General features: G+C 45.4%; 1 protein-coding gene and 1 long non-coding RNA gene across 14 annotated transcripts in view; both read left to right on the top strand.

Moving 5' to 3' along the window:
* The window catches only part of LOC148342578 (uncharacterized), a 39800-nt gene extending 25925 nt beyond the window's left edge, over window positions 1–13875 (top strand). The window contains exon 4 of the long non-coding RNA XR_015846092.1: window positions 13759–13875. This is a non-coding gene — a long non-coding RNA (uncharacterized LOC148342578). The remainder of the gene's footprint in view (window positions 1–13758) is intronic.
* Window positions 13876–21195: 7320 nt separating this feature from the next.
* The window catches only part of fgfr3 (fibroblast growth factor receptor 3), a 45214-nt gene continuing 42110 nt past the window's right edge, over window positions 21196–24299 (top strand). For all 13 annotated transcript variants that reach the window (XM_088309757.1, XM_088309750.1, XM_088309733.1 and 10 more), the window contains exon 1: window positions 21196–21512. The gene's annotated coding sequence lies outside the window, so the exon portion shown is untranslated. The remainder of the gene's footprint in view (window positions 21513–24299) is intronic.

The following is a 24299-nucleotide window of genomic DNA, read 5'->3' as shown; positions in this document are numbered from 1 at the left end:
ACTTGGCCCCCTCGAAGTGAGGAGGTGGGGTGCGATTGGAAGAAAGCAGCGGGTCACTCAGGGTGGTGGGACGAGAGCGCGGGTGAGCGGGTGGGGGTGCGCTTAAGGAGGGCTTGTCAAGTATCCTGAGGAAACACGAAGGTTTATTTTGTTGAAAATGTTTGCGATGTATGTCGACTTTTGTTGGCAGAAAAGGCGTGATAGAGGTGTGTGGCTTGAAAAGTCTGGGGACTTTGCACAACGGTGGTGCACCAACTCTGTCTGGATCTTGATGTGGGGGCGTGCCTGAAAACATTTTTTTTTCATGTATGCTTCTCAAAAAGAAAGAAAATGTCAAACTTTATTGAGGTAGGGGGTGCGCCGACTCAGTAAAGATAATGAAAGTGGGGTGTGACAAAAAAATAACGCAGGGGGTGTGTGGTTTCAAAGGTTTGAAAATGTCAACTTCAATTTCTGTGAAAGGGTTGTTCAGTTGGGTGCATAAAAAAAAAAATGTCCAAAACTTTATTTAATTAGGCTCAAGTTAATGTCACCCGACCCCCCTCCCCCCCATTATCGCCCTCCAAACCTCTTCAACTTCCACGCTTATGCATCATATGTCGCCGTCCAAAGAATTTCCCATCTATTGAGACGCCTCCGTAATTACCTCGAGAGGATAAAATAAGGAGGTGCAGAAGGGCGTGCGAGGGGACGTATTAAAAATACCTGAAAAAGAAATAGTCTGCATTCATCTATCAGTCCTCAAAAAGGATGTCGAGGAGGAGGAGGTGGTGGGTCTATATAAAAAAAAAATCGGGTGCGTTCCAGGAGTTGTTCCCCTGGGGGAATCTGAATAAATTAATCCTAGCGATTGGCTTCCTCTCATCCCCCGCCGCCCACTCTGGCGGAACGCCGTGGTCTAATTGGGCACCGGCCCGGACGCAGCGCTCTCATTGGCCGAGGGGGAATGTGAGAACCTGAAGACCTCGGCCCGCCAGGCTGACAGGAGCTCAAAGGGCAGCTTCTCTCTGTGGCGTGAATGGCGAGGACCGGGGGGAGGCGGCGGCGGCGGGGGGGCGGAGGTTTGGAGGGCGCTATTATCCGGCTACTAATGGAGCGGCGGATTTTGGAGAGGGATAATTAAAAGCCATGCAAGCGGGGGAGGTGTGAGAGGAGTGTGTTGTCATGTGTGCAGGTTCACATGTTTGCAGAGGCGACAAAAGCAAGGATTCGGCCATCCCACCCACCGCACCGGCAAGCCCCTTTGAGTAACGCCGCCACCCCCGGTGTGTCCCACTGGCCAGACATCTGCCTCATTAGAGCCTCCACTTCACCGCATGCTGCCCATTGTGCCCGCTCCCTCTGTTTGTGCTCACCATTCATGCAACTGCTGTGCTCCACAGGAAGCACTTTGTTTTATACCTCCTCCGCCCCAATCGCCATTTCACGAAAGAGACGGCGAGTGAGCAAAAGTAGTAGTCATAGACCGTTTATCGTCAGAGCTGATATTTGGCATTTTGCCGATTATCGGGATCGGCCAGATCAATTCAAAGCTGGTTTATTTTGCTTCGCTGAAGCACACATCTCTCTCTCTCTCTCCCTCTGCCGTGCTGGTGGCCCTGCCTGCAGAAGCAAGTTGGCCCGCCCACAGCACCATCTGATTGGTGGGTAGCAGCCAATCATCAGCAAGTTGCCTGTTTGCTTTTTCATCTCGAGTCGCACGCACTACAACAGACTTTGCCAAAATTGGAATAAATGTCAGTCTTCTGCAACTCGCAACAAATCAAAAACTATTTGCCATCGTGAACTTTAAAGACAAGTTTGTTTTCATTGAACAGCTGTGAGCCTGGGCACTTTTTGTTAGACTAATTTGTCTATTTTTCAAGATCTAAAATAGGTTTAACATGTTGTAAATCACGAAAATTGCTGAAAAAACGTGCTTAAAGTCAATCAAGTTTGGAGTTGCTGTTTTTCAAAATTTGGACACCATTTTATCCCTTTTTTCAACATACGAATGTCGGCTTCAAATATCGGTTATCGGCCTCCATGGCTACTAATAATCGGTATCGGCCCTGAAAAATCGATCCCAAAAAGTGTGTTAGCGGTCAGGTGGAGTCAAACACTTGCGATGAAGAAGTGTGAGCTACCTGGTAATGAAGTAGCAGCAGAGCTGGGCGTACATTTTTGGGGCGAGGGTTGCAGGGTGACAATTTTTATGAATAAGGCCAGAGGGTACGGAGATAGCAGCCGAAGGAGGGGGACTGACCGGCAAAAAAGGGTCAAGTGCCCAGCTCTGGTCGCAATCAGGAGTGGTGGTGAGATACGTGTGGGGAAGCGTAAAATCAGACAAACCCAAATTAGAATTAGAATTAGAAATCCCTTTATTGTCATTGTACTCAAGTGTGCAACGAGATTAGAGGGCTCCCCTCTCCAGTGCAATCCAACAATAATACAGACAAATATATAAATTAGATAAATAAGAGAGTGCAATGGAAAATAATACTGAAGGGTATATAAAAACACATCACGATGCTGTTCTGCAAGGTAAGGGTGTTCTCGTGTGTGTGTGAGAGTTCAGAATGGAGATGGCTCTCGGAAAGAAACTGTTTCTCAGTCTATTGGTCCTCGATTTGATGCATCTGTAGCGCCTGCCAGAGGGCATCAGGTCGAACAGGTGTGAGTTTGGGTGGGTGTCGTCTTTGACGATGTTGAGAGCCCTGCTGAGGCACCGGACGGTGTGGATGTCCGACAGGGAGGGGAGAGGGCAGCCAATAATCCTTTGCGCTGTTTTGACTGTCCTCTGGAGCCTCACTCTGTCCGCCTCAGTGCAGCCGCCGTACCAGGTGGAGACACGGTACGTCAGCAGGCTCTCGATGGCCGAGTGGTAGAAGGCCAGCAGCGGCTTCCTGTCCAGGTTGAATTTCCTGAGGACTCTCAGGAAGTGCAGACGCTGGTGGACCTTCTTTACCACTCCTGTGGTGTTGTGTGTCCAAGAAAGGTCATCGGAGATCTGTACTCCCAGGAACTTGAACGTGTGGACCCTCTCCACACACACGCCTTCGATGCAGAGGGGGGGCGGCACCGTCTTGTTCCTCCTGAAGTCGACGACGATCTCCTTTGTTTTTGCAGTGTTGAGTTGCAATGACAAGGCAAATGAAAGGATTATGATAACTGGTCGTAAGAGGGATACATTTAAGGAAGACTGCGGCACTTGTGGAATGTGATATCAGCTCAGGAAGAGTGTGATACCTTTCTTTGAGGAAGTGTCTGATACCAATGGAATGCAATCCCTACTACGAAGATATTGTAATTAAAAGGCCGACACCTGTGACAGTGGCATACATCCGTTGTGACAATAGCAGTTGCGTAAGAGTGCAATACTGGTCAAGAAGAGAAATGGATGTGACCAAGTCTGCAATATCGCTTCGAATGGTTGCGATACCTGTGAGCGGGCGTGTGCTACAAATCAGGAAAAGTATGATACCGTCGAGGAAGAGTACGATACTGGTCAAGAGCAGGATATATGTGAGGGAGAAGTGCGGTACCGTTGTGGAAGAGGAAGATATCGGTCGGGATGAATGAGGTACCAAGAAGGGATGGAATGATAACGGCGAGGGGGAATGCGATACCCGAAGATGATACCTGTTAGCAAGAGTTATGGAAAATGGAATATCTCTTGAGCCCTTTCATGAATCTGGTATGTTGGAAGAGAGAAACATCTAAAACATGCAGGGTAGTAGCCCTCGAGGACCTGAGTTGCCCACCCTGGGTCTATACAATAACGCTTTACAGCAGTGGTGCCCAAGTCTGTGGCTCAAGAGCTCCTTTCCATCCATCCTTCCTTTTTTTTTTTTTTTTTTTGGATGTCTCCCTCCTCCAACACACCTGATTCCAGTGATCAGGATCTTGCGGATGACGTGATCATTTGAAACAGGTGTGTCGGAGAAGGGCGACATCTCTCCACGATCGCACTTGGGCAATCTCGATCTATGCCGCATATCTTCCTTTGCGCTTTATAAACATCTAAATCATGATTTGCGTGTAAGAAAGGCCCCCGCGCGCGCAAAAAGAAAAAAAGGGACTACATTCCGACACCGAGACAACGCGCGGCTGCGTGCGCATACCGGCGGACCCCTCCAAGCCTGGCATACTTTCATACAGTGTGACGCCTTTCTGCCCGGGGGTGGGAGGGAACGGGTTGGGGGGGGCGCTGAATGTGGCCTTTCAGAGCGAGGTGGGGCGGTGGTGAAAGCAAACATGTAGCCGGCAGCCCTCGCCTGGGAAAAGAACATCCCGAGCGAGTGGCGGCGGGCCGTCCTCCTCACACAGCCGCAGCTTGAGCAAACAACCTGAGAGGGTTTCATGAGAGGCTGCCGGGTGGGTGGTGGAGGTTGGCTTGGGGGGGTGTCTTCCCGCTTTCATTTCATGCAACAAAAAAGCGTTTTATCAGGCCCTGGAAACAACTTTTTCTTTTTTTTTTTTTCTCGGTGAATCTGGTGTCGAGGGCTGATTTATTTATTTATTTCCAACTTTTTCAGGGGGCACCTCCACCCTGCCAAAAATGGAAACTTCCAAAATGGCCAACTTCTTGTTCAGTTTCGGGCGTGGAACCCAGTTTTGGGTTCCTTTTTTTACTTTTTTGTCGAGTTAAGAGTGTTTTTTTATTATTATTTTTTTTTGTTCTTTTTTCAAGTTAAATAAATCTGTTCTCCTCACCAAAAATTGTGACTGCACATAAAAGTCACACTTTTCTTCTTAAATGGACTTTTCCTACTTATATTGTCTTTTTCACATGAAAAATGTAAACCTTCCTTTTTAACGTACAATTCTGACTTTTAAAGGAAATCCAAACGCTTTCCAACCCGTTGGCTCATAATTTCTTTTTTTTTTTTTTTTATACATCCCAGTGGAAACATCCCCCCACTTTTGGTGTCAAAAACTCGATTGGTAAAACTAAAACCCCCTCGGAACATTCTATGAGAGGGGACACGATTCCTGATCCAATAACGCGTCCCCGTAAAATCTGTCCATTTTCAGCAGGATACTCGAGTTCTCCCATCAGTGAGGCTCCCAAATACTCTCGAAAGTATCCTTTTGCTGATGAAATGAACAGTTGTGCAGTTGTGGGGGTCCGTTGGGTGGGTGGGGGTCTTCCCTGGTTTGTTTACAATCGTGACTACCGTTGACGCAGCGTTCACAGATGAGGCCTTTGAGTCTCTTAAATCCCAGGATTAACTATTGTGCCCGCATCGCTCGCCCCTCTCACCCCCAGCTGCCCCCCGGCCGCTCACCACCTCAACCTGCCACCCACGGGGCACCGGCGAGCCTTCGACTGGGGCCCCCGGGCGGGGAGGCGGATTTGACCAAAAGCGTCTCATTTGGGTGGTCCCACTTTGAACATTTTTAGGGTCCGGGTACGCCTCCACTCTGGTGGTCAGTTCCATATTTGGGAGGTCATCCATCCATCCATTTTGTGGGGTGCTGGAGCCTACCCCAGCTATCATCGGGCAGCCGTCAGGGGACACCCTGAACGGGTTGCCAGCCAATCGCAGGGCACGCAGAGACGAACAACCATCCGAGCTCACACTCGTACCGAGGGGCAATTTCGAGCGTCCGATCAATCCGTCATGCATGTTTTTGGAATGTGGGAGGAAAGCGGAGTACCCGGAGGAAACCCACGCAGGCACGCATGCAAACTCCACACAGGATGGCCGGAGCCGGGATCGAACCCACGACCTCCGCACCGTGTGCAATACGATCCAATTTTATTTTTCCAGTGCATTTCGCAACAGCTGCAGCTTTAAAAAGGCGCTTTCCAGATGCCGTCATGTCAATTAGCAGCTAATTAGAACATCAATGAAAACATTTAGAAACCAGAAGAGTGACAGTCTTATGTCGAGTCAAAAGCTAAAGAATAAAAATGTCGAGTTTGAAAAGTGGACCGAGAGGGGGCGGGGCTTGCCTAACATTTAATGGATAGCATAGGGTAGGACCGGCAACAGAAAAGGTACCATCTCCCCCTCCCTGAGGCTCCGCCTTCAGCGGCATTTGGTGCTTAGTTCTGAGGCAGCGGGCAGGTGCGTAGAGGGGGGGGGGGGCTCAGAGAGGCCACAAGGCAACGCTCAGGCACCCTCGAAATGTTTTTGGGCGTCTGCTTTTGGCTCCTTTCGCTTCGTGCTACAAGCGAGTAAGTTAGCTCGCATTCATTGGTGATCGTTAGTTTGTTACGTTCCGAACAACACCCACCAAACTTTTTTGTTAACTTATCTTTGTGATTTTTCCTTTCTGCCTTTTTGTGCCCACCTTCCCTGGGGCGAAATTCAAGCAGAGCAGGTTTTTTTTTTCTCCTCCAGTTCAATATAGCGTTTTTGAGCGATGTTCAATGAATGGCTGTTTGTCTGTGAGTAGCCCTTGAAAGTTTGAAAAAAAAAATTTTACTGATCAACACGAAAATTGGGTGGTCTTGTCTATCATAATAAGATGCGCCAAAAAGTCTTAAGGAGCCATGCCTGAAAGGGAACAGGAAGTCGGCCATTTTGGAAGTTTCAATGTTTGTGCAGTTGATTGTCTGTGGTTGTGCCTGACAAGTTTGAAAAAAAGAAATTTAAAAAAATAGCCAATATCACCTATCCGAACCAAATCTGGTGAAATTGAAACTTAAACAGGAAGTCGGCCATTTTGTGTGAATTCCATTGACAAATTCCCACGAAAGGGATGAGATGAAGTTGAATTACAAAGCGCTCTCCCCTCGTTAGATAGCGGGAAGGAGCACAAACAAAAATGGCGTTTTAGCCCCCCCCCACCCCCAAAAAAATGACAACAACAATCAATTTAAAGCTACCGTCGTCTCGTTTCGCGACAACTAAACGGAGATGGCGATGGATGGAGGCGCTCCACATTCTTGTGGGCGACGCTCGCCGTTTGCGTCGACGCCGTTTAAAAGCCTCCATTCATTCCGCAAAAAGAAAAAGTTGAATCAATAACCAAGTAAATCGTCCGGTCTGCAACATCATCAGCATCCGCATCAGCTGGCGTCAGCCCCTGTGGGTGGTCCACTGGTTCTGTGGTACATGTGACGCACACACACACACACACACACACACACACACACGTGGCTTTCTGAATGCTTTCAATTTCCCAAGACAAGTTTTCTCCCTCGTTTTGCCCCACCGACACAAAAATGATGTATAGACACACAAGTGAGTTCGATTTCACTTTTTTAATTTGATTTTTATTTATTATTATTTACGGCTACCGGCGCAACGCTACAAGCTTGAGTGAAATCTTTCGTCGCGCGTTGTCGAAACAAAGACCGAGAATGCAGTTCAATTTTTTTTTAATTTGAATACTCAAGACAAGCGCTTGTGTTGGGTTGGACATTATTCAAATAATATTTGCAACTCGCTCCTGGCAAGCGGCGGCTTGGGAAGTAGAGAATAAGCGAGTATGTGTGTGTGTGGTCAAGAAAGAAGAATGAACGTGTCCAAAAAAAAAAAAAAAAAGAAAGGAAGTCTCTTTTTTTTTTTTCCCAGACTAACAATGGGCTTTTTACGACGTTATTGATTTGTGTTTGTCATTTTTCCACCAGTTGAACAATCACAGCTGCTCCTCGTTAACTTGCACACCATTTATTCCATTCGAGACAATGCGAGCGCGCAATACAGCAACACAAGTATGCGGAAAACAACAACAAAAGCAAAGTTTGTCCCGTGTGGAAATGGGCTTGCATGTCGAGACTTTCTGACATCTTTTTGTTTTTTTGTGTCTTAGCTTGAAATGGGAAATAAAAAGGCGGCATCGTGCACAGCAACGCTTCTTGCTTGTCGACGTATTTGTCCAACTGTATATGCAATTTATAATCTTCTTTGCGAGTTAATAAAGATGCAGTTAAACGCGTCATCGTTCACCTTGGAGAACATTGAAGTGTGATTGGCAGAGCATTAGTCCGATTGTCAGCGACTTCAGATCACTCTTAATTGTTCACTGGCAAATTTAGAAATGAGATTATTCTGAAATCAGAAAAAACACACAAAACACACGCACACACTTGCACAAATATTCAGGAAAAACAGGGAAAAAAATCATTCTGACGGAAAAAAAACCCAAAAGAAAACCTGAAAAAAAAATCCCGTAAATAGAAATAAATACTTGGAAAACCAGAAATTAAAAAAAAAAATACAAAAAACAAAAGAAAACCTGAAAAAAATCTCGTAAACAGAAAAAAAAATAGACAAAGCCCAAAAAGAAATCACTCATTTGGATCACTCTTCACTGTTCACTGGCAAATTTAGAAATGAGATTATTCTGAAAACGGGGGGGAAAATATTCTGGGAAAACAGAAAAAAAAATCATTCTCAGGCAAAAAAAAGAAAGAAAAACCTGAAAAAAAATCCCTTAAACAGAAAAAAAGACTTGGAAGAGCAGAAACTTAAAAAAAAAGAAATCAATCAAGTGCAATACGCTCCCCTTCTAGAAGAAAAAAAAGGCTGTTTTTATTCATTTGAAAAATACAAATGGGCCAACAGGCTGTGAAAAATATACAAATATTTCTGAGAAAATAAGAGAGTGAAACGATTAAAACAAAATGCCCAAATGTCTTTTTTTTTTTTTAAATAAAATAAAACGAAAGTTTAAAAAAATATCACCTTTGAAATGGGCATTTGTTTAAACTTCAAGTAAGTTAACGTTTGAACAAAATAACATTATGAGGGCCCAAATAACCTCACGTTTACTATTTTTTTTTTTTTTTGAAGCACTAAACAATCTTCATACATTCAAAGTTTCCATTCACATCCTCGGGGCAGTCGCTCGCACTCGATTAGTGGCGCCGGCGGGCGATACTAAAAATGTGAAAAGTTAACGATGACGAAATACTTCCAAGATTCTCGCTGACAGAACGTCGTTTTTGCATCCACTGCCGATCTGTGCGCCGCAGATCCACGGACAGGCGGCCATTTTGTTGTTGTTGTTGTTGTTGTCGCCGTGCCAGCGTTTTGGTCGGAGGTTACCGTAAAGCGGCGTTCGCAAATTGCTCTCCTGCGTTTATAGCCTCGCTCACCACAATAACATGCCAAACACGCACCACCACAAACACGCCACGCCGAGTTCGCTTCTCCAGGCTAACGCCTGCGATGCATTTCCACTTTTGCATCATTTATTTTGGAGTCGTTCCATAATTGCCCTCAGTCATTTTGGAATGTTTTGGGAAAACAAAAAAAAAAAAAATTCAACAAACAAAAAGAATCCAGTTGCGTCGGTTGATGGCCGAGGAGCCACACAGAGAAAGAAAAAAAAAAAAAGAAAGAGGCCATTTTTGCAAATTGTGACGGTCGGTCAATTATTCTTTTAGGCTAACAAATTAAATTTCATGACCAAAAAACGCTCACGGCTCCCCACCAAAAGCAAAACTTTAGAAGAGTTCGGAAATGATCATCTCTCGTTTGACAGACAAATCTTGATTTCCAAGATGCAAGACTCGCCGGTCAATGCAATTCAAACAAAAGTTTTGGGACACTTCATGATGGTGATTTCTTGATTTGATTTGATTTGATTTTTTTTGTGGTCACAACTGGATCCAGAACTTGACTGTTTTTCACCCTACCCTCCTGTTTCTTTGGAGGGAGGGAAGGGTGTGCGTGTGTGTGTGTGTGTGTGTGTGTGGGGGGACGTCTCCAAAAACCCAGAAGGCGACTCGTGGTGTGGAGCGAGCGAGGGGGGGGGTGACAATGAAAAGCTTGTGGTGGTCCTCTCAGAGTCAGACTGGACGTCTTTCAGCTGCTAAATGCAGCAGCGGCGAGCAACACTTGTGTGGTGCTGATGGAAAAAAAGCCGTTTAATGTCCCTATAAAAGCAGCCTTCGTGCACACCGGCTGTATTTATATCTACAACAACAACATGGCAAGACAAGGAGCACTGTGGCCGGCGGATAAACGCTGTGTCCTGTCTTACCTTTAAATGTGAGATGCAAGCACAATTCATTTGCCAGTTATGGACCGATATGTTTTTTTTTTTTTCAGGGCTGATACCGATACCGATTATTAGTCGTCGTGGAAGCCGATGACTGATATTTCAAGCCGATATTCATGAGTTGGAAAAAAGGGAAAACTTCCAAATTGAAAAGTCCAAAACTTGACTCGGTTTAAATGCCTTTAAGCGCAACTTTTGTGATTTACATGTTAAAACATTTTTCCATCTTGCAAAATACACAACGTAGTTTTAAAAGTGGAACAAAAAGTGCACGGCTCAGCTGCATGTCTTACAAACCTCTCTTTAAAGTTCAAATCAAATTTTCGATGAGTTGTGAGTTGCGGTAGTTCTGTTCTGCCTCCTGCGGTGCGTGCGACTCCAGGTGAAAAAGCAAACAGGCAGCTTACTTCTGATTGGCTGCTACCCACCAATCAGATGGTGCTGTGGGCGGGTCAATCTGCTTCTGCGGGCAGGGCCACCAGCACAGCAGAGAGAGAGAGAAAGTGTGCTACAGTGAAGCAAAATCAACCAGCTTTTCATTTATCGGCCTTGAAAGTTATTAAAAAGGCCGATGCCGATTATCGGCAAAATGCCAAATATCGGCCCGATAATCGGTCTATCACTGACGTATACATTAGTGTTGTGGGACGCCTAATTTGAGGTATGACGTGATGTGGATCGGCGCAGTTCAATTTTTTCCAAGCGATTGGCACCAAAAATGAATCCGCCAAGCGGCCATCGCCAGTTTTGGAGGCGGTGGAGTCAAGATTGCCGGAAAATTTTCAAATTTAGTTGTGGTCTTGTTGACATTTCGAAGAGCTTGACTTTCCGACCAAGATGCGGCTTGTGTCACGTGACTCCGCGGGAGCGCACAGTTGACGGTTACCATGGCAACGGGACGGGATACCCCCTGCTGTTAACACACAAACGCTTCATCGCAGCAGTCAGTCAGAAGTTGCAAACTATTTTGGGGCAGCGACGTGGGCGGTGGAGCTGCAAAGGTGACACGTTGACGTGGGAAAATGTTGACACTTCCTGGTTGGCAATTCACCAAGTTTGAAAACAGGACTCATCGGACTCCGCTTTTTTTGGTTTTTTTTGTTTGTCCATCTCGACCTCCTGAATTTCATGTGGCTTCAGGGGCTGAAACCAAACCAAAATGGCGGACTTCCTTTTTTTTGTGGGTCTATCCTCCCAAATTTGATGTGGCTTACGTCCAACTGGCTTCCGGGGCAGATTTCAGGTTTTTTTCTTCATTGCCGGTGTCGATTCACTTTTAGTCACTTTTAGGACATCACAACTGCGATAAATGTTCACTAGTTTGAATACGCTTGCAAAATTTGGTGAGTTGATGAGAGGAGGAAAGCCCAAAAAAATGGCATTATCTTCAGAATGGCAGAATTCGTTTTGATTGGTGTTCCTAATGAAGTGTCCGCTGTTCTGCAAAGTGCGAACACGTCCAAACGAATGTAGCGCTTCACATAAAGCCTCTTAAGCGCTTTGTGTGCGTTGGTCCGAGGCGACGCGACGGGCATGTTTAATTTGTCCCGCTCCCCCTGGCATGCGCAAGCTAATGATTTAACGGTAGCAGCCGAGTCGTCTAAAAGCGGCCAATTAGCAGAGTGGCGCGCGCGGCTGCGGCGAGGTGATAAGTGCGGTGACGAGGCGTCTGCTTCGACGGGCAGCTGTCATGGAACATTCCAGCGCCAGGGAAAAAGAAAAGTGTTAGTTGGTGAGGAGTGAAAAGGAGCGACGGTGACGACGACGACGACGCCAACCACGACTGGAAACGTTGCGGCACAACGCGACTGGTCGGGTCTGAAATGAACTCCCATTGTGTCAGGACTGACGTGAGCCAAGAAAACTTGCTTCCTGTCCTTAACCTTGGCTTCAAACCCTAACTTAAAATGAATGGTGTGAAAACCAGATTGGCTAATTTGAAACCCTACCCTTGGCTTGAAACCCAAATTCAAAAGTGCAACCCGAACTTGAAAGCCTGATTTAAAAGCCAAACACGTATTTGAAACTCTAACTTTGCATTGGAGCTCTAACTTGAATTAACATTTGCTACAAACCCTACCTTGAAACCCTAACTCTTGTTTGAAACTCCAACTCAGGGTTGGAACCCGAATTTGAAACCGGCACATTTTCTTCAAATGCTTCTCAGGGTAGGACCTTGAACTTCCAACCCTAACATTTGTTTGACACCCTACCTAGGATTTACAACCCAACTATAGTTTGAAACCCTAATTCCGTCTTGAAACCCTAACTCTAGTGTTAAACTCTAATTTAAAACCTTTACGCTTGCTCACTTGGAATCCTAATCCTTGATTTTAAACTAAAATGTAAACTTTTCCCTTTTGTTTTGAAACCCTAACCATGGCTTGAAACCCAAATTTGAAACCCTAACTCAAATTTACAACCCCTCTTGAGTTTGAAACCCTAAAGCAGGGGTGGGCAAACTTTTGGATTGGCGGGCCACAATGGCTTCTAAAATTTGACAGACCGGTAGCACATGGATGGAGTGTTTGGTCACCTCACCTCATCGGAGAAAAGCAAAAAAAAACATTTCATTTGAAATGAAAGTGAACAAAAGCATGACAACAAAATATCTACGTCTTTGGAAAAAAGACCGTATTTAGAAAATGAACAAAATGTATTCATCACATTTTTTTCCAAGTTCGGCCGGCCCGATTAAAAAGTTTGAGTGGCCGCATGTGGCCCCCGGGCCGTAGTTTGCCCACACCTGCCTGAAAGCAAGCTGGAGGCCTGACCTGCGTTTGAGAAACGGTCGCTGCGATGATGATGCCGATAATTTTTTGCGATTTCTGTTAACTGTCGCTGCGGATTACGATGTCCGTGTGCGTCACGGCAAAATCTGCCCGCTAACATAAAAAAATGAAAAAATAAATGAAGGTGAGGCCGTAAGCAGCAGCGGTGCCGCTTCTGCTCATCCTCAAGCGGTTGCCATGGAAACTAATACGAATAACACCGCCTAAACAATCCAAGCCGGTATTTCTGCACGTAATATGTATCGAGTTCGTCTGAAATATGTCAAGTAGGTGTTGGCCTTTGCGTGGATTTCCAAAACTTCTTGTGGGAACGCGTTTAAAACGAGCACTTTTATCGTATTCCTTCAACGACTTGATAAGAAGCCTGTTTTTTTAAAAAATGTATTTATTTGATTTTTTTTGTCGTTTGCTAAACGTGGAAGTCGTGCGCACAATAGTCGCTTTGTTTGTCTTGTCGGACCGGTCGCCAGGAATGTCGCAACTGTCACACATCCGCGTGTTGATGTCGCCGCGTTCCAAATTGATTGAAGAGGATTATCTTTTTTTTTTTTTTTTAAATTTTGCGTCAATATAATATATGATAAATATGAATAAAAATGATTATCATCAATTGTAGAGCCAATTATTTTTATTATTATTATTATTATTATTATGATAATCAATTCTGGAGCGGATTTTGATGATTGGAGTATAGATTTTGTTATTAATCAATTCCAAAATTTGTATTTCTTTCTCCTTGATAGAATCATTCGTATTATTGAAAACATCTACATAAAACAAATATATGTTATCTTTCTAATGTTAATTTTATTTATAATATATTGATATATTTTTCATCAAAATGTATTTTCAGATTTTTTTATTTTTTTTCTTGAATCGATAACCGTATGTACTACAAAAGTGCCGATGTAAGCGCGTGGACTTTCAATCTTTTTGTTTTTCACTTCCCGTGCAAGCGTCCAAGATTGATCAATACTTTACCATCGATACTGCACAATCAATACTCCTCCACCCTCCACAGCCTCCTCCTTCCGACCAAAGAGCGGCAGCGACCCAAAATGGGGTCAAAGTTCAAGCGACAACTTGGACGGCATTCCGCTGGAGACATTTCGTCACGTCCAGATGTCAACATATTTGGGAACGTTTCATGTCAAACGAACGCAACTATTTCTTTTCTTCAATATCGGCGCCTCCATTCACAAAATCCAATGAAAGGACACAAAAGGTTTTTGGTCCCACAAAATCAACAGAACTTCTTGTCAAGAACAACGCCAAGGTGCCGTCCAAAGCAAATCAACAATCAAACCAACAACTTAGCCAAGAACCCGTTTGAGATTCATATCAAATCCAGTCCAAACCACGCGTCAAAGTGGATTCCACACCCAAGTCCGGAACCAACCTAGGAAAGAAACAAGACAAGAACCATATTCAAAATCCAGTCCGAAGGACCGCTCCGCCAAAAACAAACTGAAGAAGCGTGCCGAGAACCGAGTCAAGATCCGCATCAGAGCCGCGTGAAGAAACAAACCAGAACCGAATGGAGTAGCGAGTCCAAACCATGTCAAGAACCACGCGGCGTTCTTCCAGTCTCCGCTGTGGACCGGACGGTCCTCCTGCTGGGCTCGTCTCTGAAAGCTGAGTTTGATCCTCACGTCTCTCGGGAATGCTGCAGGATGGATGATGGAGACGGAGGAGGATGGGGGGGGGGGGGGATGTTTGTAGCGAGGGGGGGGGGTGTGGCTTCCAAGGCTATTAGCTCGCTCCCTTTCCACCTGTCACACATTGGTGACTTTATTTCCATTGGGTTCAGGACCCCCCCCCCCCCCCCCCCACGGGACCCCCGCGACCCCTCTGGCACTACGGGGGGGGGCAGCAGGGTGCAGAGGTCTGGCTCGGGCCAAGGTGGAGACCTTCTCCAATGGAGCCTGTCATGCAGAAAACTCCCCCAGCACCCCTCTGGCCCCTCTGCACACCCCCCCCCACACACACACACACAACTGTGACAAAGCCTCTGCAGGATTAGCCAGCCTTTGTTGGCAAAACACAAATTACAAGTCCTTTAGCACACACTTATACTTCCCCGTGTGTGTGCGTGTGTGATTCTATAAAATGTTTGAAAAGTGTAAAGGATTCCCTGTGAAAGTGCGTGTGTGGTAAAAGGAGGGAGGGGTTGTGCATGTGTGTGCGTGTGTGTGTGCGTGTATTTCGGGGTGTGTGTGTGTGCGTGATTAAGAGGTTGAAGCGTGACCAAGCAAAGCTGTGGTCAAAAACGTTGAGGAGGAGCGACTTGTCAGCCAGCGACGTCTCTTTTACCGGCGCAGCGCTCACAATTTTTCAAGTCGTTGCCTGCATGAAATTTGGCGGCGTTGTCGTTTTGGAACATTTTCGCCCCACAAGAAAAAATATTTCTTTATTATTTTGGGGGGGAAGCAAACGGGCCGAGGATGGGCAACTCCGCTCCTGGAGAGCCTTTGCTCCTCCCCAGCCTGCTTTTGATGTCTCCCTCCTCAAAAGATGAAAACGTCTTCCCGGACCGTGGCTCAATTTTGGCGCAAAAACGAGTCGGCATGCAAAGCGGCACCGATTCATTTCAGGTCCGCTTTATTCATGAAGGTTCGTTTTAAAAAGTGACGCTCGTTCACATTCACGTTCACGATCGAACACAACTCGGATGTCATTTAAATGAGAAAAAAAAAACAAAGTTAACAACTGTTAAAAGTCCCAAAAAACACAAAAATCAAGTTGTGAATATTGTCAAGAACAAATTTGAGTGAGTTTTTTTATTTATTTATTCTTTTTAAAGTCAAGAAGCGAATGAAGAACGCCGTCCAGAACGTCAAATCTTGAACAAACTCGTTGACTTTGACGACTCGTCATCATCATCGAAAATCGGTTCTCAAAAGGAACCCGATTTCGATTCCCGTCTTGACTCATCGTGTTTTAAGCTTGTCGCGTTGCAATTGGACGACTTCTTTTTGACTCGCCCGTCTGCTACGCCGCCGGCAAAAGCGTCTTGAAGTGAAACCGGCCGGGATGCAAAAAAAAAACGACGTCGCCGATTCATCGACTCAACTTTCATCACGTTCGTGTCCGCTGCAAAAAATCGCACGTCGTGCGACCCCGATCGAGAATGTCCTCGTTATTTTTATGTTCCGCACGACGACGTTGATTGACAGCTCGGCGGCTTTCACTCACAATCCGACGACGGGTCCGTCCGGTTCGGCCGGCCGCTCCCAAAAGCGCTCAAGCAGGAAACTTTGCAAACGTCAGTCAAATCGCAAACGTGAGCACACACACAAATTGAATAAAAACACACAAACAACCACGTGCACAGATGTCAAGGCACACACACACACACACACACACCCCGTCACATATATGTGCATGTACTCACGCACACACACCCCTGCACACGCACGGTGGTTAAAATACACACATTCACGCACACACACACATTTAGCAGGAAACGCCACACTTTTCATCTTCAAGCACCTCCATCACGTCACATGCGAGCACACCCCCACCTGTTCCATCATCACACACACACACACAGATGGCGCAGCAGCGAGCTCCTCTGTGTTTCATGTGGCCAACGAGGAGAAGCTCACGGAAGCGTCTAAAAATAGCCTTTGGATGAAAAAGGGGCAGAAAACGGCCTTTCATCTTCCTCCTCCTTCTTCTTCTTGGTGGAGAAAATGAAAATGCGCCGAAGCTGACGCGTACCGAGTGATAATAGATAATAGATTACAGGCCCACGCTCACGCCGCCGCTGGGGAATTGCCGCAATTTTCCAGCCTGCTCTTAAAAGTGTGAGACGCCGTCGACAGGAAGCGGACGAACGCAAATGAATTCAAGCCAACGTCCGCTCGTGCCGTTTTGTTGGAAATGTTCATTTTTATGCTTTTGCTCTTTTACTCGCAATCGGCGAATCGGAACGGCGCGAGCCACGATCAAACCGGGAAGTCGCCTGCCAACCGTCAAGCAAACAGAAATATCAAACCTGACCTCGCTCGCTTTGGTGCAACAAATTGCGCAAATTGTTTCATCGTTTGTTTTTGCGTCGTGACACAAACGCAAAGACAGCATTAAACCGTGACAATGTTCGATACCCCCTTTTTTTGCAGACCGATACCGACTACCGATACCGCTTGAACGTTTGATATCTAACATTTAATAGAACTCGATGACAAAATCTTGAAAGCAAAGATCTTTCCTTCTGACCGACACCCACATGTCAAACTGCCGCAAATAGCGCCAACTACTGTCGAGGAAGACTTACTTTGATGTCCGATGTCGCAGCAGACTCGACGAGTACCGCTACCTTAAAATAAGGTCCGTATCGAACCGATGCATGATATCGTTCGGCGCCCTTATTGCTTTTGTACGATTTATTGATTTGATTTTCTTCTCCTTACAATTTGGAACCATTCACCTGCCTCCGAATCGACAATGGTACGATTGGGTCGTCTTCACGTCGTCTTCGGTGAACCAGGATGTTGCCTTCTAAACAACAATTCGGCTCACAAACGCGCAAAACAATTTTACCGCTTTTGTAGGACTTTTCAAAGAAAAATTAGTTTTCAACTATTCCCCCGCGTGATCACGGAAAATGGAACAATTGAGCCGCCAAATGTCATTGTCGGTGTACCAGGAAGTAGCCGGTGAACAACGGTTTGGTAAAACCACCGCAAAACTTTTGTTTGCACTTTGTAGATCTGTGCTCTTATACGAGCGCTGTTCCAGCTTCTTCTCGACTTGTTTTTTTTTTGTCTCGTCACGCGGCTCATATCAAAGACACGTCGACTTGTGAGCATCAATGAGGCGCTCTGATCTCCCGCTCTCTCTTTTTGCTGTTGTGTGTGAGCGCAAAGACAAACGCAGCTGAAGGCGGCTTTTGTTGACTCTCACTTTGACACCTCCGCTCCGGAGCAGACGTCGGCGGAAGCGTGCCAAGGCCTGGAGAACAAGCGGCCAGTGTACTCGCTCGGGAAGACAATTTAGCATCCCGGACACGGCCTGTGCCAAAACCGGAGCGGATCGCATCGTATTGAATTGCGTCATTCGGATTCGAATGAATTGTTAAGTCGCATTGAGTCGTATCATAATCGTTTTTTCTTGCAACAGGAATGAATTAGTCCGGCATCGTAACAATTCATCGATTAATCGGCAACAGTTTTGATCGTTGGGTTGGACAGTTTATTCATGTCGCATGTATGGAAATACGATTATTTTGCAATCCCATTCATTCCCAAAAAGTCATTCAGAGATGAATCGGTTTACAAACGTATCCTTTGTTGACGGCCTTCATCGTAATTTGTTTTTATTGTCATTGGAGCCAATCGAATCGCATTTCAATCGAATCTCAGCCATGGCGTTTGTATTTCCAACACGTAGCCCAATTTTGGTCGCGGACAAACGTAGTGTCTCGTAGTTGTCGTGACGCATCGTAGCAAGCGTGGCGTGACATGCTGAAAAATCGCTCGCTTGGCATCTGGGACGCTTCGTGACCGCCTGGACGAATGTCTGAAACGTCAGAAATGTCGTACGTCGTCCTTTGTCGGTTGGTTCTTCGGCGTTGACCGATAGGAAGACAGTTCTGATGAGAGCCGGCACGTGGCGCGTACATACAAACAATCAAAAGCTATGGACATTCGGGAGGAAATTTTGGAACGTATATGTAGCGATTCAACTCATGCTACGTTTGCTAACTGCGAAGCCTGTAGCTGATTAGCAAACCTGGTGTCATTAAAAAAAATGTTACATTCAGTTCTTTTGGGAGACTCTAATGGGCATGCTAGCTTGCTAGCTAACGAGAGAATGAAAAATGGACAATTCTCTCAATGTTTTTGCATCTCATCTAATTGGACGGAAAAGTATCGATTTGTAACTGGCGTGAGTCTTCATTGTTGTGTATTCGAGTTCTGGTTCGATTTGGAACGCTGGACGTATCGTATACTTGTCGCGCCGCTAATACTGTTTTTATAGACTTTTCAAGTATTATTTATTTTCCTCCCACAGAGCCGAAAACGAATACTGACTGACTTGTTTGGTTGCTCCCGCTTTGCAGCGAAGCTCCAAATGGAAAGCGCCCAAGTGCTGCTCGCCGTGGACGTCGTCCAAGTAGCAATCTGCTCAATTGCCGTGTGGAGAAAGTGAGGCGCCGGGTCTCCTCGGGCCCGTCGTTTCACCAGACGTTGCGTAATGTGCACCAAAGCTCCTGAACGCCTCTTCAACGTTCGCGCCTTGTTAGCTCCTAGCGCTAACGTCCATCTCGTTGCGGTTGTGCTAAAATGCTAATGCTACGCTAGGAATGGAAGTTTTTTTTTTTTTTTTTTTTTAATGTGCCAATATTGGACTTCTTTTGGGGTTCTCTGTGACTGGTGTGAGGAGAGTCGCTAATCATTTACAGTGTGGCTCGCCTTTTGCGGCTGTTTCCGTGTTTCAACCTGTTTGAAGGTTTGACTTGCCAATGAACTCTCACGTGTTTAATTTTTAACTCCATGAAAAGATTCATTGTTCATCTGCTCATCAGCTACTCCCTCGGGGCGAGGGAGGTGTCTGTCTGTCTGTGCATGGTCGTCTGTGTGTGTGTGTGTGTGTGTGTGCATGCGAGAGAGAAAGTGCGACTTACCGTGCGTGTCGGTGTGTGTGTGTGTGAAGGGGTGTTTCTGAGTTTGTGTTGTGCGTGTGTGTATGTACACGCGTGTGATTGTATGTGAGACATTCTTTTTTCCACATTGGATGTGACGAGCCGGTGTACCTAATGAAGTGTCCCGCGTGCACGCGCATGGCCTAAATGTCTTTCTCGTCATTATTGATGCTTGTCCCAAATGGCGGTGATTGGTCGCCCTGTGAGTTCCAGCGGCGCAGGCACGCTCCTTGTGGCCCGAAGGCATCGGCCGAGCCGCTTTACGGCGCCATAAAGCGTTCCTCTTCAAACTGGGACGTCCTGTTTTACCGCTTGCGCCAATTAGCCCTGCAGGTTAGCGCCTGTTAAACGTCATTTAGCGTCCTGAGCCATTAGCCTGCTCGCTTGCCATTAGCGTCTGCCTGCTGCTCAAATTCACTTTGATTTTGGTCGCTTCCTACTTCCGGTTTGGGGGTCATCGGTAGGACCTCGGAATTTTTACTTGAGTACAAGTGTTGCTTTTAGCACGCTGACGTCATTTTATTTTGTTAGCTTACTACTTCCGGTTCTGGTTCCATCGGCAAGACTCGCAGACGGCGGGGGTCAAGCGACTTTTTGGGAACAAACAATTGTGATTTGTATCTTCTGCGGCTGGCGGGAGCGCAAGCGTTGGACCTGTGAGCTCTGTTATGTCGTTTTATTTTGGTAGGTCGCCACTTTCTGTTTTTTTTTTTTTTTCATTTAGACGACTCTCAGCGGTTGCCAAGCTACTTTTTGTGTACAGATGGATCTAGATTGGGTTCTTTTGTTCCTGCACAAACCGGACTTCTGACAGATTCATTGACGGATTTAACTGACGGACCGACAAACTGAAAATTATAATTCAGTTGTTATCGAAAAATGACGAACTGACAAACGACGGACCAGTAAAATTTGATCAAATGCCCACGGCTGTGATTTGGGCTCTATTAACGTGTTTTTCATCTTATTTTGAAGTTGCCAACAGAATAGCTTGCCCTTAGCATTATTAAAGATATAAATAAATACATTAAAAAAAAATAAATGGGGGTGCAGAAATGGCAAAAAATAAATAAATGAAAATATTTTCTTCTCTCACGATTCAAAGTTGATGTGTTCCAAGCCCCGTGCAATAAGTGACATTTCCGTGAAGTAGAATTATTTTTTTTTTTTTTAGTTTTTTCAATTATTTTTAAGTTGGGGTGGGGTGGGGGGTTATTAAGCCATTACAAAGGTGGTTCCCACCATTCTGAACACTTGTGACTTAATCCAGTAAATGTAATTCTTAAAATGCCAAATGCAGAAGAAATACCGAGCTGCCGATTATCGCTGGTTAGAGCTACAGCTCTTGTGAAATAAGCTATATAAATAAAATTGTATTATATTGTATAATTTCCATGGTCTTGGATTTTGTAAAACAAATTTCCCTTTGAAAAAAATTAAATTAAAAATTTTGACTTAAAGGAAAAACTCGCAAGAACTTGTGCCAAACATTGAATTCAAATTCCAATCCATTACGAAGTCGCGAATTGCATTATGTCAAAATAAGAGTTATCAATAGTTTTGCATTGACTAAAACCAAGTAAGTCACAATTAATCTCCTTCCCACATTAATATTGTGACACCCCCATAAGCTATTTATTTATTCTTTTGTTTTTACCTTTGTACCGACCAGCGAATGTCGTCGTCCTCGCTCTTATTGTGAAATCCCCAACCGGATGCGTTGCTATTAGCTTCGCTAGCTTCCGCCCGAGTCCTCCATGCCTCCCCTCCGCCCTGCGATCTCCTTCTCACTTGCCCGCGCGGAGGCTGTCGAGCTCGGCCAGTCACAGCGAGTGTCTCCGAGCCGAGCGGAGCTGAGCCGAGCCGAGCCTGGGTGAGCGAGGCGAGCTTGTGGTTCCGAGCGCGACTCGGCTGTCGGCTGCCACCGCGACGGCATGAAGGCGGCCCCCTGCCGCCGACTTTCTGGACCTCACCGGGCCGCCGCGAGTCGACAAGTTTGATTTTGGAAATTGATTTTTCGCGCACACGTGAAGGATTTACTAAAAAAAAAAAAAATCGGACTTTTTTGTGGTGGTTGCCGAGTTTGACTGTGGAATTACAGCGTAAACTTTGCGGACATACATTGGGTGAGTTTGTATATTTTTATGAATATGATTTTGATTTATGTAAACCTGCAAAAATGGGGATTGGCTCACCTCATTGGACCGTGCAGTCAAACAGGTTCTCTCCCATGTGCGTGTGCGTGAGCGTGTGCATGTGACCATATTCCAGTCCAGCTTCATCACATAATTGTTATGATGATGAATTTTTCAAACAATGTATGCAGTTTAGATCTGCACGAGTGATTCTTCATTAGAATGTGCGTATTTGAAGGTATGGTTGTTATTTTTAGCAGTGGTGGTCCTCTATCATTAAATATGTTTAATAATAATAATTAGCAGTGATGGTCCTAACGCCAAAATTGAAATGGTGGTCAGATTTCATTCTTTTTGCGTTTTGCATCAAATTTTTATTTATATAAATCACAGCGGTTATTTTGCAAATACATATTTTTATTGATATACTTTGTTGGCATACTTGATTATCTATTTTTGATGTTTTCTTTTTTTTTTGTACAATATGCAAACTAGATGATAGTGTTGCACTCATCTCCTTTTCATGTTGAAAGTGCACTTTGAAAGTCGGGCAGAGGAAAAGATGAATAATTGAAAAAACATGTTCAATGTGATTTTAATCATCATCGGTGTTTTTCTTTTCATTTATCCTTTTTTTTTTTTAAATTCATTTTACGAGTGGCAAGTCCGATGTGTTTCTCAAATGATAGCTGAACAAAATGCAAAACGTAGCCGCTCAAAGTGTCGTCGTCGACGTGTCAATCAAACGTTTTGACACTTTTAGGGCCCATGATCACACTTGAGGAGTTTGCAAGTTTCCAAATTCCGCGTGAAATGTTGGCGAGGAAAAGCAGAAGAAAGCAACATGAATAATAATTTGAAAACAAAATTGTTGACGAAAGTGAAAACTGCGGAGATTGCCAATGTTCTATTTGGATTGAAGGTTGAAGTGAAATGTTGTCGTTTGGAATATTTGCGATTTCAACTTTTGTTTTTCTGCTTCCCAGTACAGTCGTTAAACCGACTGCGGCTTTGACTTTTTAAAAAGCACCAGAAGTTTTTTTTTTGTATTTTTATAGATCATACTATTGGCATTTCATTTATTCACTGAAACATTCTAAGAATGCTCATCCAAAGTTTGGAGTTGACACGAGCTGCTCGACACTCAATTATTTATAATGATGTTCTTTTTCTATTTTTAAAAGTTTGAATTGTATTTTAGATAAGATCATTTCTATTATTGTATTCATGATGACTTTTTGATGTTGACACCGTGTAAACATTGAAATCGGCATTTTCAATTTGTATCGCGCACGCCGATCAATTTTCTATTCTTATCGTGATCGGAATGTTTGCGCCGAGTTGCAACGAATGTCGCCCGACACGCAGCGACCTGACCTGATCTCGTTTGCACATTCTTGGCCGTTTTTGTTGCGTTGCGGCGTGTTGCTTTTGAATTGTTTTATCATCTTGAGCTGACAAGCGCCCCCCCCCCCCAACTCCTCTGTCAGCTGATCGCTATCTTCTCTCACCCCAGGGTGCGTTTGATTGATTGCCATTCAGCAGCAGGAGGAGGCGGGAGGCGACGTGATCGCCACCAGGAGGCGCACCTGTCGGTCGACACGCACACGCGGCGGACGCCCGCTGCGGCGTGCGTGATTCGCGCTCATGTTTTATTCACCGCCGCCGCCTTTCATGCTGGGAAAATATTAGCATGAAAAAGACGTCGGGAGCCTTTTGAGCGCTCGTGCGTCCAATCGAGAGTCCGACGGCACGTGAAAGCCTTTTTGGGAGGAGTCGCCGTTTGACTGCAAAGAAAGCGCCAGAACAAGGCACAATTGGACAGGGATGTTCGATAACTCTTATTTTCAGACCGATACCGAGTACCGATACCGCAAGTCCTGATGATACTTCAAATTTCAAATAGCGCGCGGACAGATAATTGTGAAACAAGAACTTGCAGCGTAGCGCCAACTACTGGCGAGGAAGACCTATTCGGTCTTGTTTGCTGTTATCCGCAGTACCTTGAAATGAAATGAGGCCGGTATCGACTCGATACCGAGATGTGCTGTCGCTCTGGCGCCAACTCCGAAGCCAGAAAATTGCGCGCGTCAATGCTCACGCCAGTGTGACTTTGGCTTTCGAGAAGCAAGAGTTGAGAATTCGCCACAGACCGATTTCTCCGGGCCGATGCCGATTATTACGAGTCACGGAGGCCGATCGCCGATATTTCAAGCCCGTATTCATTCGTTGAAAAAAAAAAGGGGTCAAATGGTGTCAAAATCTTCAAAAATAAAAAGTCCAAAACTTGACTCCGTTTAAATGCCTTTTTATGAAACAATTTTAGTGATTTGCAAAATGTTCAAGCTTTTTAGATCTTGGAAAATAAACAACTTGGTTCATCGAAAAATCAGTGCTAACCGTTCAAAGGCTCCGCTGCATGTCTCACGGTTCAAAGAAAACAAACATCTCATTAGAGTTTACGACGGCAAATCGTTTTCGATTAGCATTTATCCAAATTCCGGCAAAATCCGTTATCGTTCCTTCCTCCGCTCACGGGACCGCTTTCGTAGTGCGTGTGACTCGAAATGAAAAAGCAAACAGGCAGCTTACTGCTGATTGGCTGCTACGAGGAACCAATCAGTCCTATGGGCGGGACGGTCGGCTTCTGCAGGCAGGGCCACGAGCACAGCGGGGAGAAAGACAGATGTGGCGATCGGATGCTACCTCAGAAGCTGCGAAATTTGAGGCTCGTCTTGCGTTGTGGCGGCTGCTCTCCGTCCAAATATCACAACCCGC

The sequence above is a fragment of the Idiotropiscis lumnitzeri genome, chromosome 1, assembly GCF_059441095.1.
Source record: "Idiotropiscis lumnitzeri isolate Australia: NSW breed Sydney's pygmy pipehorse chromosome 1, RoL_Ilum_1.0, whole genome shotgun sequence".
Taxonomy (NCBI): Eukaryota; Metazoa; Chordata; class Actinopteri; order Syngnathiformes; family Syngnathidae; genus Idiotropiscis; species Idiotropiscis lumnitzeri.
This window is presented reverse-complemented; position numbering and strand designations above follow the sequence as displayed.